Source organism: Pyxicephalus adspersus, chromosome 3, assembly GCF_032062135.1.
Source record: "Pyxicephalus adspersus chromosome 3, UCB_Pads_2.0, whole genome shotgun sequence".
NCBI lineage: Eukaryota > Metazoa > Chordata > Amphibia > Anura > Pyxicephalidae > Pyxicephalus > Pyxicephalus adspersus.
The window spans coordinates 3,751,192-3,765,471 of NC_092860.1; positions in this window are offsets into that span (position 1 = coordinate 3,751,192).

The window sequence follows — 14,280 nt, forward strand, 5'->3', positions numbered from 1 at the left end:
AGCAGAGAAGAAACTCAGAGCTGAAACACGGAGGGCTTCACGTGAGAAACTGAAATCACAGATCCTCTATGTCAACAGAAACTTGGCAGCCCGGTGGCCTTGTTATGAAACCAACCAGCAGGTGTTGAAATCAATATAATATACTGGGCTGAAAAGTCTCTTGTGGTCTTTGAGAATGATTTACTTAACAGTACAAGCAACTAGAGTGGTCAGTGATAGCTTGTTTCAGTTCTGCACTTTTTCAACACACTGCAAAGCACATAAAGGTTCACATCTGTGTGCTGTGGTTTACATTGTATGTGTGTTGGTGTGCCTTTAAAATAAATGGCCAATGTTTTATTGTTGTCAATCAACATCACAGAGATGTTAAATAAACAAAACCAAACAAATTGCTTGGACCAGCCATAAAACATCTAGAGGAACAATTCTGGTTGAATGTGACTACCTAATAACTATATATACAATTACCTGAATAAAAGAGAACCTTTCAAGACATACCTCAAAATGAAGTTTTATTGGCTGGTTTATACCTGGAGAAATTTTTTTTTGAAACCCAAAAGCATTCTTTAGTTGGTAGGAATTGCTGTGAAGTTCCCTGAAGCTACCAGTTTGGGCATATACTTGGGCACCTCCAATGGTTGGACATCATGCTCCTGTACAGTCTTCAATAATCAGCACAAGGGTGGAAACACTGATTGCCATTTTAAAGTACTGTACTCATGGTATCATTCTGTAAATGTAGGTGTCATCCATGAAACATTCCAAATGAGATCAACTAGTATGTCTTCTCTTACAGAGAGCTCTCATGCAAATCACGGATGTGTGTAAGCTCCCAGTAAGCACCCACTGGCATATTTATTTTTTGGGGGCCTATATGTTTTATATTTCAGCCATCTGCATATCCTGCCTATGATAAATAAAAATTATGTCAAGTCTAAAAGCCTCAGAGCAGCATGGCAGCTTATGAGAACTCCCATCTCTCCCTCTGCTGGTTTTTCACCGTTCCTTGTCTTGTGACATGTTTGACTTTCCCAAGGATGTTAAGTTAAATGAGAAAAACCAGCCAACCATTTATTTTTCCGTATTGCCGGACTAATCTTGTTCTCATTTCATCCCTCTTTCAAAGAAACAAAGTATAAAAGACCTGTTTAAATTCCTGAAACTAAACGCTCCCAGGGAACTTGGATAAAGTATTTTAAAGAAAGACTCTGGTCAACTTTAAGATCGCGGTGATTGTTTTTTTAAAAGCTCCGGACACCAAAACATTAATTCAAATATATTCTTCAATAGCCACAGAAGATAAAAATCCACTTTGTGTTCACCAAATGTCTCAAATCCAGTTATTGTCAAATAAATGTAGCAGTGTCATGCTTACTATGCTGTACATAGGGGCTCATTCAGACAGGTGGTGAGAATAGGGGTTCCTGGTATTTTGCACAATGATTGCTACAGTTGCCCCAGCTGCTGCTAAAAAAACTGAATTTTAACAATTTACATTCGAGAGATACTAAATCCACCATGCCCCCTATTTATTCCCTATGGGTAGCCATGGATAGGACGCTACATGTAGCATTTAAAACATGGGCGCCGTACACTGGAGTGAGGAAGGGGTAACCACTGCCAATCTGAACTAACCCAACCTATGCATAGAACAGGCCTGTGGGAGGGCTGCAGGCTGCCAGCTGATATCTACAAAATGGCCAATCAGAGTTTAGCTTTATGAATATGGAGATGCACAATCTATTTGCATTTTTTTACCTAGTTTTTTAGAGTTAGGATTAGTATTATATTTAAGGTCCATTCTCATAGAGTTGGGGTTATTGTTATAATTAGGGCTAAGCTCCATCACATTCAGTGTTAGGGTTACTTCTATATTTAGGGTTAGAGTCCTTCTCTGTTAGGGTTGGTGTAACATTTTTTGTAAAGGTCAATCACAGGTAGAGTTAGAGTTAGTTTTACAATTAGGGTTAAGGACCATCACATTTAGATTCAGCATTACAAAAAGGGTCAAAGTCCATCTCTGTTGGTGGTAATATGTTAACATTTAAGGTTAAGGTTCATCACGTTTTTAAATTAGGGTTATTGTTACAATTAGGGTTACAGTCCACCTCTGATAGAGTTCACCTTCCTGGTGGTCTGATTAAGTCTGTATTTTTTATGTCAAAAGCAGTACATTGTTTTGCGTGGAAATTTGTTGTTTAATATTTTAGGCCTGTAATGCTTAGGAAGAACTCCCGGGCGTTATAAGTTTGAAACACAAGTCATAAATTAAAATATAAATAATAATTATAAAATGTATTCAATTTTTTAATTTTATTTAAATAAAAAATGTATTTGTCCAATCAAGGGTACAATAGTACATAAACGTTTTGATTTATTATTTATTATTTGAATTTATTTTTTTTAACCTTATCACTGTGATCAATGTTTTAAAAGCAGATTACAATGCTATCTGCTTTTAAATTTCCCACCAGGGGACGCCTCCCCAACTTACAGATGCTTCACGCATCACATCGATCATCGAGGATGTGATGCAGAAGTCAGCCGGGGTTCGCTCGAGGTTGCCGCTGGATCAAGGGGAGCAGGTAGGATTTTTTTATGCTACCCCGGGTGTAGCTCGGAATTACTGCTTTTGGTATATAAAATTCACCCCGAGCCACACTCGGGATAACTGACAGGGGGGTAAATTTGCCCAAATGATAATGACTGCCGCTCAATGGATTCATAGTGGTCATGAACTCCAAGACATGGATGAGCAATAAATGTCTTCCCCCTGAAGATCAGATTGTCACCAGTCAGTGTCTGTCCCGGAGGATCTACCTGTGTCTTCTTGGTGTTCATGTTATTTGGCGTTCCATTTTATCACACGTCCATGTAAGCTTTACGGATGAGCGAGAATGCCTCTGACATTCTTGCGAAAATTTTCTCGAACTTCCAAAGGGTCCGTGAAATTTTGGTGAACCGATTTCACAGACCCATCAGAAGATCGAGGAAATCATTTCAGGATGATTCCCACGGCTCCATTCATGAATGCAGCCGTAGGAATCCTCCTGTGTGCAATCCCTAAGCACCAGGGATCACAAACTGACAGGAAGAGTACCGCAGCTGCATTCATGAATGCAGCCGTGGTACTCATCCTGTCAGTGTCAGTACCGTGGCTGTGCTCATCAATGAATACAGCCGTGGGAATAATCACAGGATGATTTCCATGGCTGCATTCATTCATTATGAGCACAGCTGCGGAACTCCTGTGTTTCTTGATAGAGAATCTCTATCCAAGAACACATACTACAGGGCTGCAAGAGCAATTAAGGGAGCGGAGCTGTCAGCTTCGATCTCGACAGCCGAATTTACACAGACTGTTCTCGCTTACATGTTCGGCAAGCGAGAACGGCCCGATTCGCCGCAAGATCAAATTTTAAAATCTCGTTTGTTCATCCCTAGTAAGCTTCTTTGGCTGGGTATTTGGACTGGCCAGGGTATCTATGAATTATATCTCTATCTGGATTGCTAGTCCGCTCAGTGTGTATTACTGTGGAAAAATTGCAATCAACAAGCGTGTTGTGTTCCTCTATGTCAGAGGTAGGCAATCTCCGGCCCTTAGGCCGGATACAGCCTAGCCAGTATTCCAGTTCGGCCTAATGCCCCCCTAGTTATTTATTGTTGGATCCGGCCTAATTAAATTGTTGCGTTATCGCGAGTTACTGCCAGTTCCCGTGATATCATCGAGTTCCCACACAGTAACCCCAATTAATAAGCCTAAAGAGCAGAAGCAACGCGCAGCTACCAGTCTCCGGAAGGTTGACCTTGAACGATGACCTCAAACGCAGGAATAATCACCACTATACTAACAAGGGTTAATTTTTTTTTCAATTATTTTTTTTAAGAATATAGTTTTGTATAAAAATATAGATTTTTTTTCTTTTTATCAAGTATAATTTTGTTGGGTTTTTTTTTGGGGGGGATTGGGGTAGGGTAGTTCTTTTTTTTAGGGGGATTAGGGTTTTATTTGGGGGCGACTATTACCTGCATAATAGTTTTATTTGGGGCTACTATGACCTACATAGTAGTTTTATGTGGGGCTACTTTTACCTGCATAGTAGTTTTATGTGGGTCTACTATGACCTGTAAAGTAGTTTTATTAGAGGCTACTATGACCTGCATATTAGTTTTATTCAGGGCTACTATGACCTGCATAGTAGTGTTATGTGGGGCTACTATGACCTGCATAGTAGTGTTATGTGGGGCTACTATGGCCTGCACAGTATTTGTATGTGGGGATACTATGACCTGCATAGTAGTTTTATGTGGGAGAAGGAGGGGTTAGTACTCACTCACCTGTAAAACTATAGAAATAGGTGACAGGTTCTCTTTATGGCCAAACTGAGGATGAAATGAGGATTGGGAGGATACCTAGACATGATGATGAATTTATGGGAGGGGTTTCATTAAGGGTAAAGGTAAGTGTCCTCATGGGGTACAGGGCAATTTCTAGGTTGAGGGAAAATGGAGTGTAGTGCTACAAAAAGACCAATGGGGGCGCTCAAACACACTGCACTGCATGCATATTGCTTCACTCGGCTGAGGAATATGTTAAAAGGCTAGTGTTACAGTTAAAGTTAAGATCTATTACATTTAGGGTTCATCCGTGTTAGAAATAGTCTGAGCTTTACAATTAGGGTTAAAGTCCATCACATTTAGAATCAAAAGGGAACTTTAAAAAGAAAAAAAAAACAATAAAAAGGCACTTACTTTTCCCTATGCAGAGCCACAGATCCCTCTGCAATCAGATTCCATTTGGTCCCACGCCATCCTGGGTTTCTTTTTCTTCCCAGTGCAGAGAAACCATCTACGTTCGGGTTCTTCTTACATCAAACCATCCCACATTGCAAAGACGTGAGATCGAGTGATGTTTCTTCCTGACAATCTAAAAGAAAAGATCTCACTGCGCATGCTGTAGATCAGCACTTTTTTTAACATTGTGGAAAGGCCCCCATCTGCACGTCTGAATACGAACATCACAAAATTTTAAAATATTCTAAATATTTTGCCCAGTTAGGTGACAACTCCAAACTTTATTCATGCCTACCCCGAAAATAGCCAAAAGAGCAGCCTAACTACCATTTTCAGAAGATAGAGGCTGGTAGCTGTAAGAAATTAGAAGTAGGGCCTACATGACAGGGTGCTAGGCCTAGCCCAGGGGCGTTAAGGGTTATTACATTAAAGTAAGGCTAGGAGGTGCTGGGCTAGTTTGGAGAGTAAGGTAGGAGGGGATTAAGCATAGAAGGAGTTAAAAGGGGCAGGGCAGAAGTGAGAGGCCCTCTTTTGGAAAAAAAAAGTTTCCTGGCCACCCACCCAACCCCTTCTGTTCTGGTTATAATTTGAAAGTTTGGTACGTTTTAGTGATTGGGGTTTTGGAAGGCAAGGATCCAGGGCTGCTTGCCAGCCAATTTAAATCCAAGATGGTGTCTGGGTATTTAATGGTGAGGGTATGGTTGGTAAGCACGTGTGGGGGTCTGGGAGAGGTGGAGGTTCTGATGGGATGGGCTAGAAGGTCCGAGCTACCCTGGTCATGGTCCAGTAATGTTGCCCCTCTACACTTTTCGTCATGACACATCCACTTTAATGAATCAAACCAATTATTTACCTGGTTTTATAAAACTACATGATTTCAGTATTAAATGCTAGCAGCTCTGCAGAACAAGAAAGCTAGCGTAGCCTTTTGAAAAATAAATGTGATTTTTTTTTTTTTTACATCTAAAGGATTAGCTTTAGTTTTGACATATTTCAATTTCTAGACGCGGCGCTGTGTAATGGAAATTACAGACATATCAGAAAAATGCAGAAGATCATTGATAGCATTTAAGCCTTTCAAGATATTGCACAGCAATGGTGCTAATTTTTTTTTTTGTTTGTCTGTATACACAAGGAGAATGGTATACCTGCTGGCTCCCTAATACCTCTGAGCTGTGAATCTTTTCCCTGCTATGTTGTTAACATAATTTGATTATTGGTCTTCCGACTATAATTTATCACATACAAATAGCAGGGTTGCCAGTGACCTGCCAGTTGCTGCCGGATGCTGTTAGTGAGCCCGGCATTCAGTATGATTGGCAGCTGACAGTCAGATCTTGAAAGAAATAAATATATTTGAAATTCGGAAATACTCGTCTCTATTTAACCTTGCGGTTAGTCTTGTTTTAAATAGCATCAGATATATTATACTTTTATAAATGACAAAATCATTTAATGCCCAATCAAATCCACAGATTAACCAGAGCTAAACTCTACGATACCTACCTGACCCCGTTCCATTACAGGGCCACCATTTTATTCCTAAATAGACTTCTACCCTCCTGTGCAACTCAGCTTTTTTTTTTGACAATTTCCCAGAGTGATCAGGCCTGTCTGATCGTGGATTTTTAAAAGTGTAACTTCAGTCCTGCTTTAAATCAGCTAATATTATAGATATTCCAGGTGCAGTAAAACAAAATGAATCTTGCAGTTCCTTTCCTGGAGCAGACATGGCACCTGCAGAGTGTGATTTTGTTCTCTGTGTAGAAGCAGTAGTCTCATTGCAAAGGTCTGACTCGCCCCCTATGAAGTTGGACCTATAGCTACCTGCTGATTGGAGAGCTTAAGCAGGTGGCGTGTCGGACCTTTGCAATGGTAACACTGCTTTTTCCAAATAATAAGGGTCCCTTTTTGCAGTATTGTGGCTAGGCACAGGTTCTTCTATTGATGTCTACTTTTTTATTTAAAGATCTGTAAGACTTTGTACATCTGGAATCTATAAATCCTATTTAAACTAAAGGTTAAACGTGGGCTTTAGCAGAGCCTCCGGGAATATATATGTCTCCACATCCCATGAGGCTTTGAGCTGCTCCTTCTGTGGATGCCCGAATATACACAGTGTGAGATCGGGTGACATAGCCAAATGAAGAATGACGAAGATAGCAGCTTCCGGCACTTTCTTCATGCTGGTATGAAGGAGGACTCTGAAATGGCACAGGACCAAATTGAGGACAGCACTGGAGGAATCGAGGGATCTGCGGAACTAAAGGTAAGTGTGATTTTTTTATTTTAGTTTTAGTTCTGCTTTAACTGCATGTATGCTAAATAACAAAAGTATAAGGATCGCATGTAGTTAATACCTCTTCTAGAGATCACAGTAGTCTTTCTCTGCTTTTCCCTACAGAAAGACAGAATCCTCTTTGTTCTGGGGTCACCATCTACTGGCATGTGAACTCAAAGCTGACCCGAATTCTAAAAGTACCCAAAACTACCAAACCTCCGCAGTCGCAATATCTTTCATAAAGGATATACCTGGCTATTATGTTGATCTTTTACTTTTTTGTAGCATTGATAGCAGAACCTATTTGAGAAATCAATTAAAAAAAAAAAAAACATTTATAAAAACAAAAAAAAACCATCGGTCCAATAAATTGGTTGGGCGAAAAATTGTGTTTTTATTTGAAATATTTGCTTTCTTCATTCGTTTCTTGGTAGTGTATGATGTATTGTCTATCTGATTGGCATACCTGTAGGTTAACAGTGTGATGGAGAAGTTTTTTAATGCATCAACTGTAAGACTGACAAGCCTGCTGGTTAACCTGGCAAGGAGGAATGTGTTATTCATCCTTCATACAACTGACAAGGGTTAACATGTCCGGCAGAACTCTGTGATGAATTAGCTACATTGCTATTCACTTCTTATATGCTAGCCTATTATTTCCGGCTCATGTCTAGAATTCCCTAACAATATGTCAACTTTTAAAGCTCAATTCTGGGTGAAGAATAAACTAATCACCCAATTTCTCAGTACCTCTTTACAGAAAACCTGGTGATTTTATAAAGATGAAGTCACACTTACCTCTTCCTCGCTAAAGTTTTATCAGTTTCGCCCATCCCGCCGGCCAATCAGCAAACAGCTTCTTAATCATTCCTGGCTAGCTCAAACACAGCACTCAGAGTTTGTGTAACGTGTTTCCAAAAGTGTCGAGCCCCCTAGCTCTGCTGAGCATTTCCTGCACACCTGTTGGTTAATTCAGTGCTCTCCCTGTGTAACTCTCGTGTTAACCCCTTGTAGCCCAGTCTGTTGCTTCCCAGAGAGTTACTGTTCCGTGTTCCCCTGTGTCTGTGGATAATCCTGTGTCACCTGTGCCTCCTGTGCTTCCAGTGTCTCCTGTGTTCTCTGTGTCTGTGGTGGCCCCTGTGTTACCGGTGTCTATTTTCTGGTTCCCTGGTATTTAACCCCTGGCTTGTGACCTGACCTCTCTTGCTTATTACCTGCCTTGACCCTAGCTTTCCTTGACAATTCTTCCAATTAGTGATTTGGTACAACATATCGTCCTGCCCACCAAGGTGTGCCCAAGGACCGCAAGCTAGCAGTAAAATCCTCACCACTAGAGGATCCGGAGAAGACCTGGTTACTGCTTAGACCTTGGCTATTATCAGGGCTTCCACCTTTGAGCAAGCTGTAGCACCCCCTAGAGGCTCAATCTTCCTAAGCAAGACAGAAGATACCTGCTAAATGATGACTTCATTCACTTATCTTTCTGGTAGCCAGTTTCTGGGGGCTTGTTTCTCGAAAGGTCCCTTCTTCACTTCTTTGTGGCTGCTCCAAGAGCAGTGGAGTGACACTTGGGGAGCCAGGGTAACGCTAAGATACCACCTTGAGGAGTCCAACTTGTTTAGGGCTTATTCTCACTGGTAAGAGGCAGAGGTCAATTTTCTGAATCATTGACCCAGAATGGGTTTTCATGGTGAACCCCAGAGTGCACGTTTCAGTAGTGACTTAGGCTACTGAAACTAAAAGATCAGCATTATATCTAGGTAATGAGCATTCTTTAAAATGAGCTCACCAATGGCAGCTTTCATAATCTTTCAGTGATAGGTCGACATAGAGACATCACATTATTTCAAGATGACTTTGAGAGGCCTCTGAGGCCTCTTCAGTCCTTTGAGGGAGATGAATCTGACCACTTGTGGACCACCTTCTGACTATCATCTCACCTTCTTCTGACCTGTACTTCTCCTCCTTTTGACCTGCATTTCACATCCAAGCTGCATCAACCTGCTTGAAGCTGTTTTTGTGTTCCTATTAACTTGTAATAGGATGAAATAGTTCTGATGCAAACAAAAGCCGATGAAAGAAGTCCCTCATAAAGTCAAATCGGCCCCATGAAGGTTGCCAGGCTTGAGTTTCATTTACAGTCACAGCATACTTTCAGCTAAATTATTCATTTTATGTTTTCTGTTAAAAAATGACATATTGTTCTCATGTGAATACTAAAGGCCAGAGCAGCAAACTCCATCAATTTGTCAAAGCCTTCTACATATTCTTTGAGAGCAGGGAAAAGAAGATGTGTGGGTCGGAGGCCTGAGGGTGAAGTGGGAATAGCTACAGTGACCCCTGAAATGCACGTCTTATTTCTACAACTCCGAAGTGTCATCGGATTCCCCAAAGTGAACCTTTTTTTTTTTTACATCAAGTTCTCATGGAAAATCTTTTGTCTAACAGAGCGTGGAAGATTCCTTGCTCATGAGCATTTATTGATTAAAGACTAGCGAGAGGTCTGTGTGATGATCTGGCTTTTCTATATATTACTTTATGGCTTGGCCTTTACTGTATCTCTCCATGAATTATGTACTTGTGGCTAAGATATATATCCCACTTTGACTGACTGTGGCGTTTACTGATGCAAGGAGAAGATATATGGGGCGCATAAATAAAACGTTACTACTTACAAAAATCATCCATGTGAAATATTAAAGGGGTAGGTAAAATAAAAAATAAAATATGCTCTCAGGAGATTGATAAGGGTTAAAGGGATACTGTATCTACAATAAATAAACATTTCCAGTTATCATGTTATCAATGTTTCATTTTCATTATTATATATCATGTTCATGTTTTTTAATGCTCCCTCTAGTGGTCATTGTCAGCACTAAATTAGCATGCCTACTTAAAGAGACCCTGTCTCCAGACTATTTATTTAGGATTATATGAGGATTTACCGTGTTCAAGGCATGATATTTACCTGTAAAAGCCTCCCTTGAATATACAAAAGCCCTTGAAATGCTACTTGATGTTGCCATCTTTGATATAGTATCAGCATCCCCATTGATTTTTTGTGCTTTGACCTGCAGTTTTTAAAGCTGGTGATAGGGTCTTTTTGAGGTCTAGTTTCAAGCAAAAAAAAGTTCCTTCCAACACCCAGTCCCCTTTTTGCACCAGTTAATAATTAGAAGTTAACATGTTAACATGTTGTCCGAATCCACTGTCATATGACAATATGTCAATGGCCCATTTTCTCATAGCGTTGATCCACCATTGCAATCTACACCCATGCCTGGCCTTTTGGTGCTACTCTTTGCACTGTGATGACATGTAACTCCGAGAAGACCCTGCAAAAGGAATTCTTCTTTAGCCAACAGACAATGTCCACATTACCAGGGAGCAATGTGGGCATTTGTGGATGGATCTTCTCATACCACAGACCTTGTGCAAGAAGAACCAATATCTGGCCTATTTAGTGATGGCAGATTCAGGTAAACATTTGGGGCATTTACCGTATTTTTCGCCGTATAAGACGCTCCGGAATATAAGACGCACCCAATTTTAAAAAAGGAAAATCTAGAAAAAAAAGATTCTGAAAGATTATTCCCCTTCTGATCACTCATGTGCCATTCATACCGGTATTCCCCTTCTGATCACTCTGTGTTTTTTTTCCACTGTACGGCAGTTAGGACAGGGAACAGCAGGTGGCGCTGTGCCGGCTTCTTTCGCTCTGCACTACAGACAGGAGAAGACACACGCTGCATGCAGCCAACGAGGAGAAGAGACACGCAGGATCGGTTATCGGGTGAGTATATTATTGTAATTATTTTATAACACATTTGTCATATTTTTCTTGATACATTCATGTATACCAATGTAATCTGGTTTTCTCCAAAAGAATGGAGCCATTTTTGTTCATGCATCATCCAAGGTCACCATCTACTTCCTGGAATGACAATAATTATGACAATAAATTAGCACAAGTATGTACACCTAACATAAGTCATCCTCTCCCTTTCTGACTACATACACAATTACAATGCTGTCTTATCAGAGGAGATAGGGGGGTAAAGCTCTCTTCTGTCTGCAGACTGGTAACATTCTGCAAAGTATTGGCTATCCGGCACTGTATAGGTGCCTTGTAGTCAAATCAAGAATGAGCAGCACCACAATGCCCATATACACCATGTTATTGCAGATTTTTGTATTGCACATTCAATGATTGGTTTAATATGAATTGTTGCCAGCACTGTGATGTAAATGATCCCTAAGGTTTTATTTCATAATTTAAAATAATCTAAAAAAATACAAATGACCCAAAATATCTATAATTAGACTGCGGGTTGACTTTCACAATTCAATCCATTTTAGTCCTTTTGTTACACATACAAATTCTTTTACAATTTCCCTTTTTTTTTCTATTTCCTCCTAAGCTGAGATGCACCCGTGTGACTTATTATTATGCATTCAGAAAGCCTCACTATTGAAACGGTATTGACAAAGCATCTCCCACTGTTTCCATACACAATCTTGACTTGATCTGGTTACTCCGAGTTTTATTTCTTTGACTTCAAAGGCTCTTATCGGAACAAACGCCTTCTTTCTGCTTTCTTCTAATAATGTTATTTGAAGTCTGCTAATGTCACAATTGAGAAAGGATTAAACTGCAAATTAATTTGACTCTGGCTCATTTTCTGCAATTACATATCCTAAAATAATCAGTTAAAAAATGTAAAGGGAGGATATGTGCGTCGCTCCTGTGTAAAATGGCGTGTTAAAAAAGATGGATGATAATCGTTTTTTTATTTTGAAATAAAATGAGGGTTTTAACTAATGAAAAGTACTTTATACTATTTTTTAATACATAATCTACATTATTTATGCTGTTTAAGGTTAAATAATATTTTTTTTGCATTATTAATCAGATATAAAATATTTCAAAATATTATTACAAATATACTCAAATATAAACCTTAATTGATATTTTGTTTATTATTGTTGGTTATCAGTAGATGGTGCTGTGTCCTTAAGTAAAGTGTGCAACAAACAGTCATTATCTAAGACCATAATAGCCTTCAAAAGTACAGAAACTGGACAGTATGTAAACAGAATAGGTATGGTCACAACTAAAGAGGGGCAGATTGGGTATTTTTTATCTTGAAATAAATATATCTGAGACACAATAACCACAAATAGTGGACAGTGTGTAGACAGCTTCGTAAGGCCAAAGTGAGAGGGACATATGAGGCAGACTTTATCTTGTAATAAAACATTACAGTGTATTGTCCGAGAAACAACCTTCACAGTTATGTTTTTTTTTGTGTGGGGGAGGTGGGTGGATAACATTTTAAAGTTCGGCCTCTAGTATCTTTAGAAGGAACCATTGGAAATCCATTACCTGGTTTAATTTAATGCCCCAGCTCCTATCTGTAACAAGACCTTATGCTGTCCTCAAAGTCCTCTCAGACAAAGCAAACCAGAAGCTCCGATGTGCAAGCCATGGCTAGTTATCCAGCCTTGCATTCCAACAGTTCATAGCATCTGAGAGTGTCCATTTTGGCCCTGGACCCAAAGTCAGCAGAAACCATGTGCTTCAGGTACTGTCTGTGAGTGCTGAAATTCAGCCTGGGCACTCTGGTTTAAAAAAAATGGCTTATGAAGCCACCACCACAGAAATGGTCATTAGAGGGGACCATGCCACTATCAGCAAATGCATCAAAGAGATTCTTCTGTAGCACTCAAAGTACTGAATGTTGTGCTCCCTCTGAAGTAGTGGCAGAATACATAGTTACATAGTAGGTTGATTGACTATTTTTGTTTATGTCAAGGATCTGATAGGGAAGCCACCAGATACCGATCTCTCTATCCAAATCCTATGGTCCTTGGCCAAGTAGTTAGGCACCCAATTCACCACACATTTCCCCCTGCAGAGGACCCCAGTTCTTTGATATGGTTGACATGAGATATATTGGGAGCACCTCTGTAATGGTATTGGGGGTTATTTTCATCCATTTTTTCCCATCCTAGCTTTGGACAGAATGCTGCTGGAGATGGCAGAGTTGCTGCAGAAATTGCAACCCAGATTTAAAATTTGTAACAAGCAGATATTTCTTGTTATTTTTGTTTCTTAAAAAAATCAACTTTCAGGTGGAATTTATGTTAGGTGCACTTTGCCCGGTTCCTTAAATAATTAAATTCACTTGATTAAAACTAACTTTGCAGTCGTGATAGTCAAAATTTTAATTAGAACATTTCTAAGTTCCCAGTGACTGATCTCCAAAGAATTAATTCAGTTTCTTGCCTTTTCTTTTTCTTATCATCCCCCATTATATAATGTCCCTTTTTTTTTACTATTTAAATGTGGTAGCAGTCACATTTTAATTGAATTATCCCTTGTGCCTTGACGGGGTGAGGCAGACGGATGTGAAGCTGCATGTTATACCCTCACTGGGGGATTTAAAGCTGTAGCCTCGCTTTCCGTGCTGAAAGTACACCGCTTGATGCTGTTTTTGCCTAGTTGGTATTCCATTCAGGTATGTGCAGGGTGCCTAACATACTAATGTTCTGCATTCCATCTGCTATGTTTCTAGGCTGCTCACCTTCTGGATGTTGGAATATAGAATCACGGCTCAAATTATTGTATAGAATAAAGTGAATCTGTTATCCTAAACTGGTGAATTTTTATCTATAGCTAAATCACATTTTTCAAAAGACTCATCCTCATAGAAAGAACCTGGGAAATAAGGGAACCAGTATTCAGGTAAACCTTGTTCATTGGCTCTCATGCTGATCAATATATTGTAATAGTTTTATAATAAAATGTGGATTTGGTGTTCTGGCTACCTGTGGCAGGATTAAGACAATTAGATGTCCAAATATATGATCATTTATTGATGTCCAAAGATGACAATGTAATGTGCAATGGGACAATGCAAAAGGTCCCCCTTTTTGTGGCTTTGATTGCTTATTTAGTTAGACTCCCAGTGGTTAATGGGTGGTTAACCCTAAAATGAAATGACTATTCAAACCAAAGAAAAATTGAATTTATTGAAAACCTGTAGAAAATATAAAGTATGCAAAAATAAGTAAGCCAACAAAAGGCAGGTTGCTTAATAGTAGCAGTGCCCCAATAAGTTTCCTATAAGCAATGCTGGGACTTCCAATTCCATACCAAGATTCAGTTTACAGATATTGATCTAACAGATATTGTTCCCTCA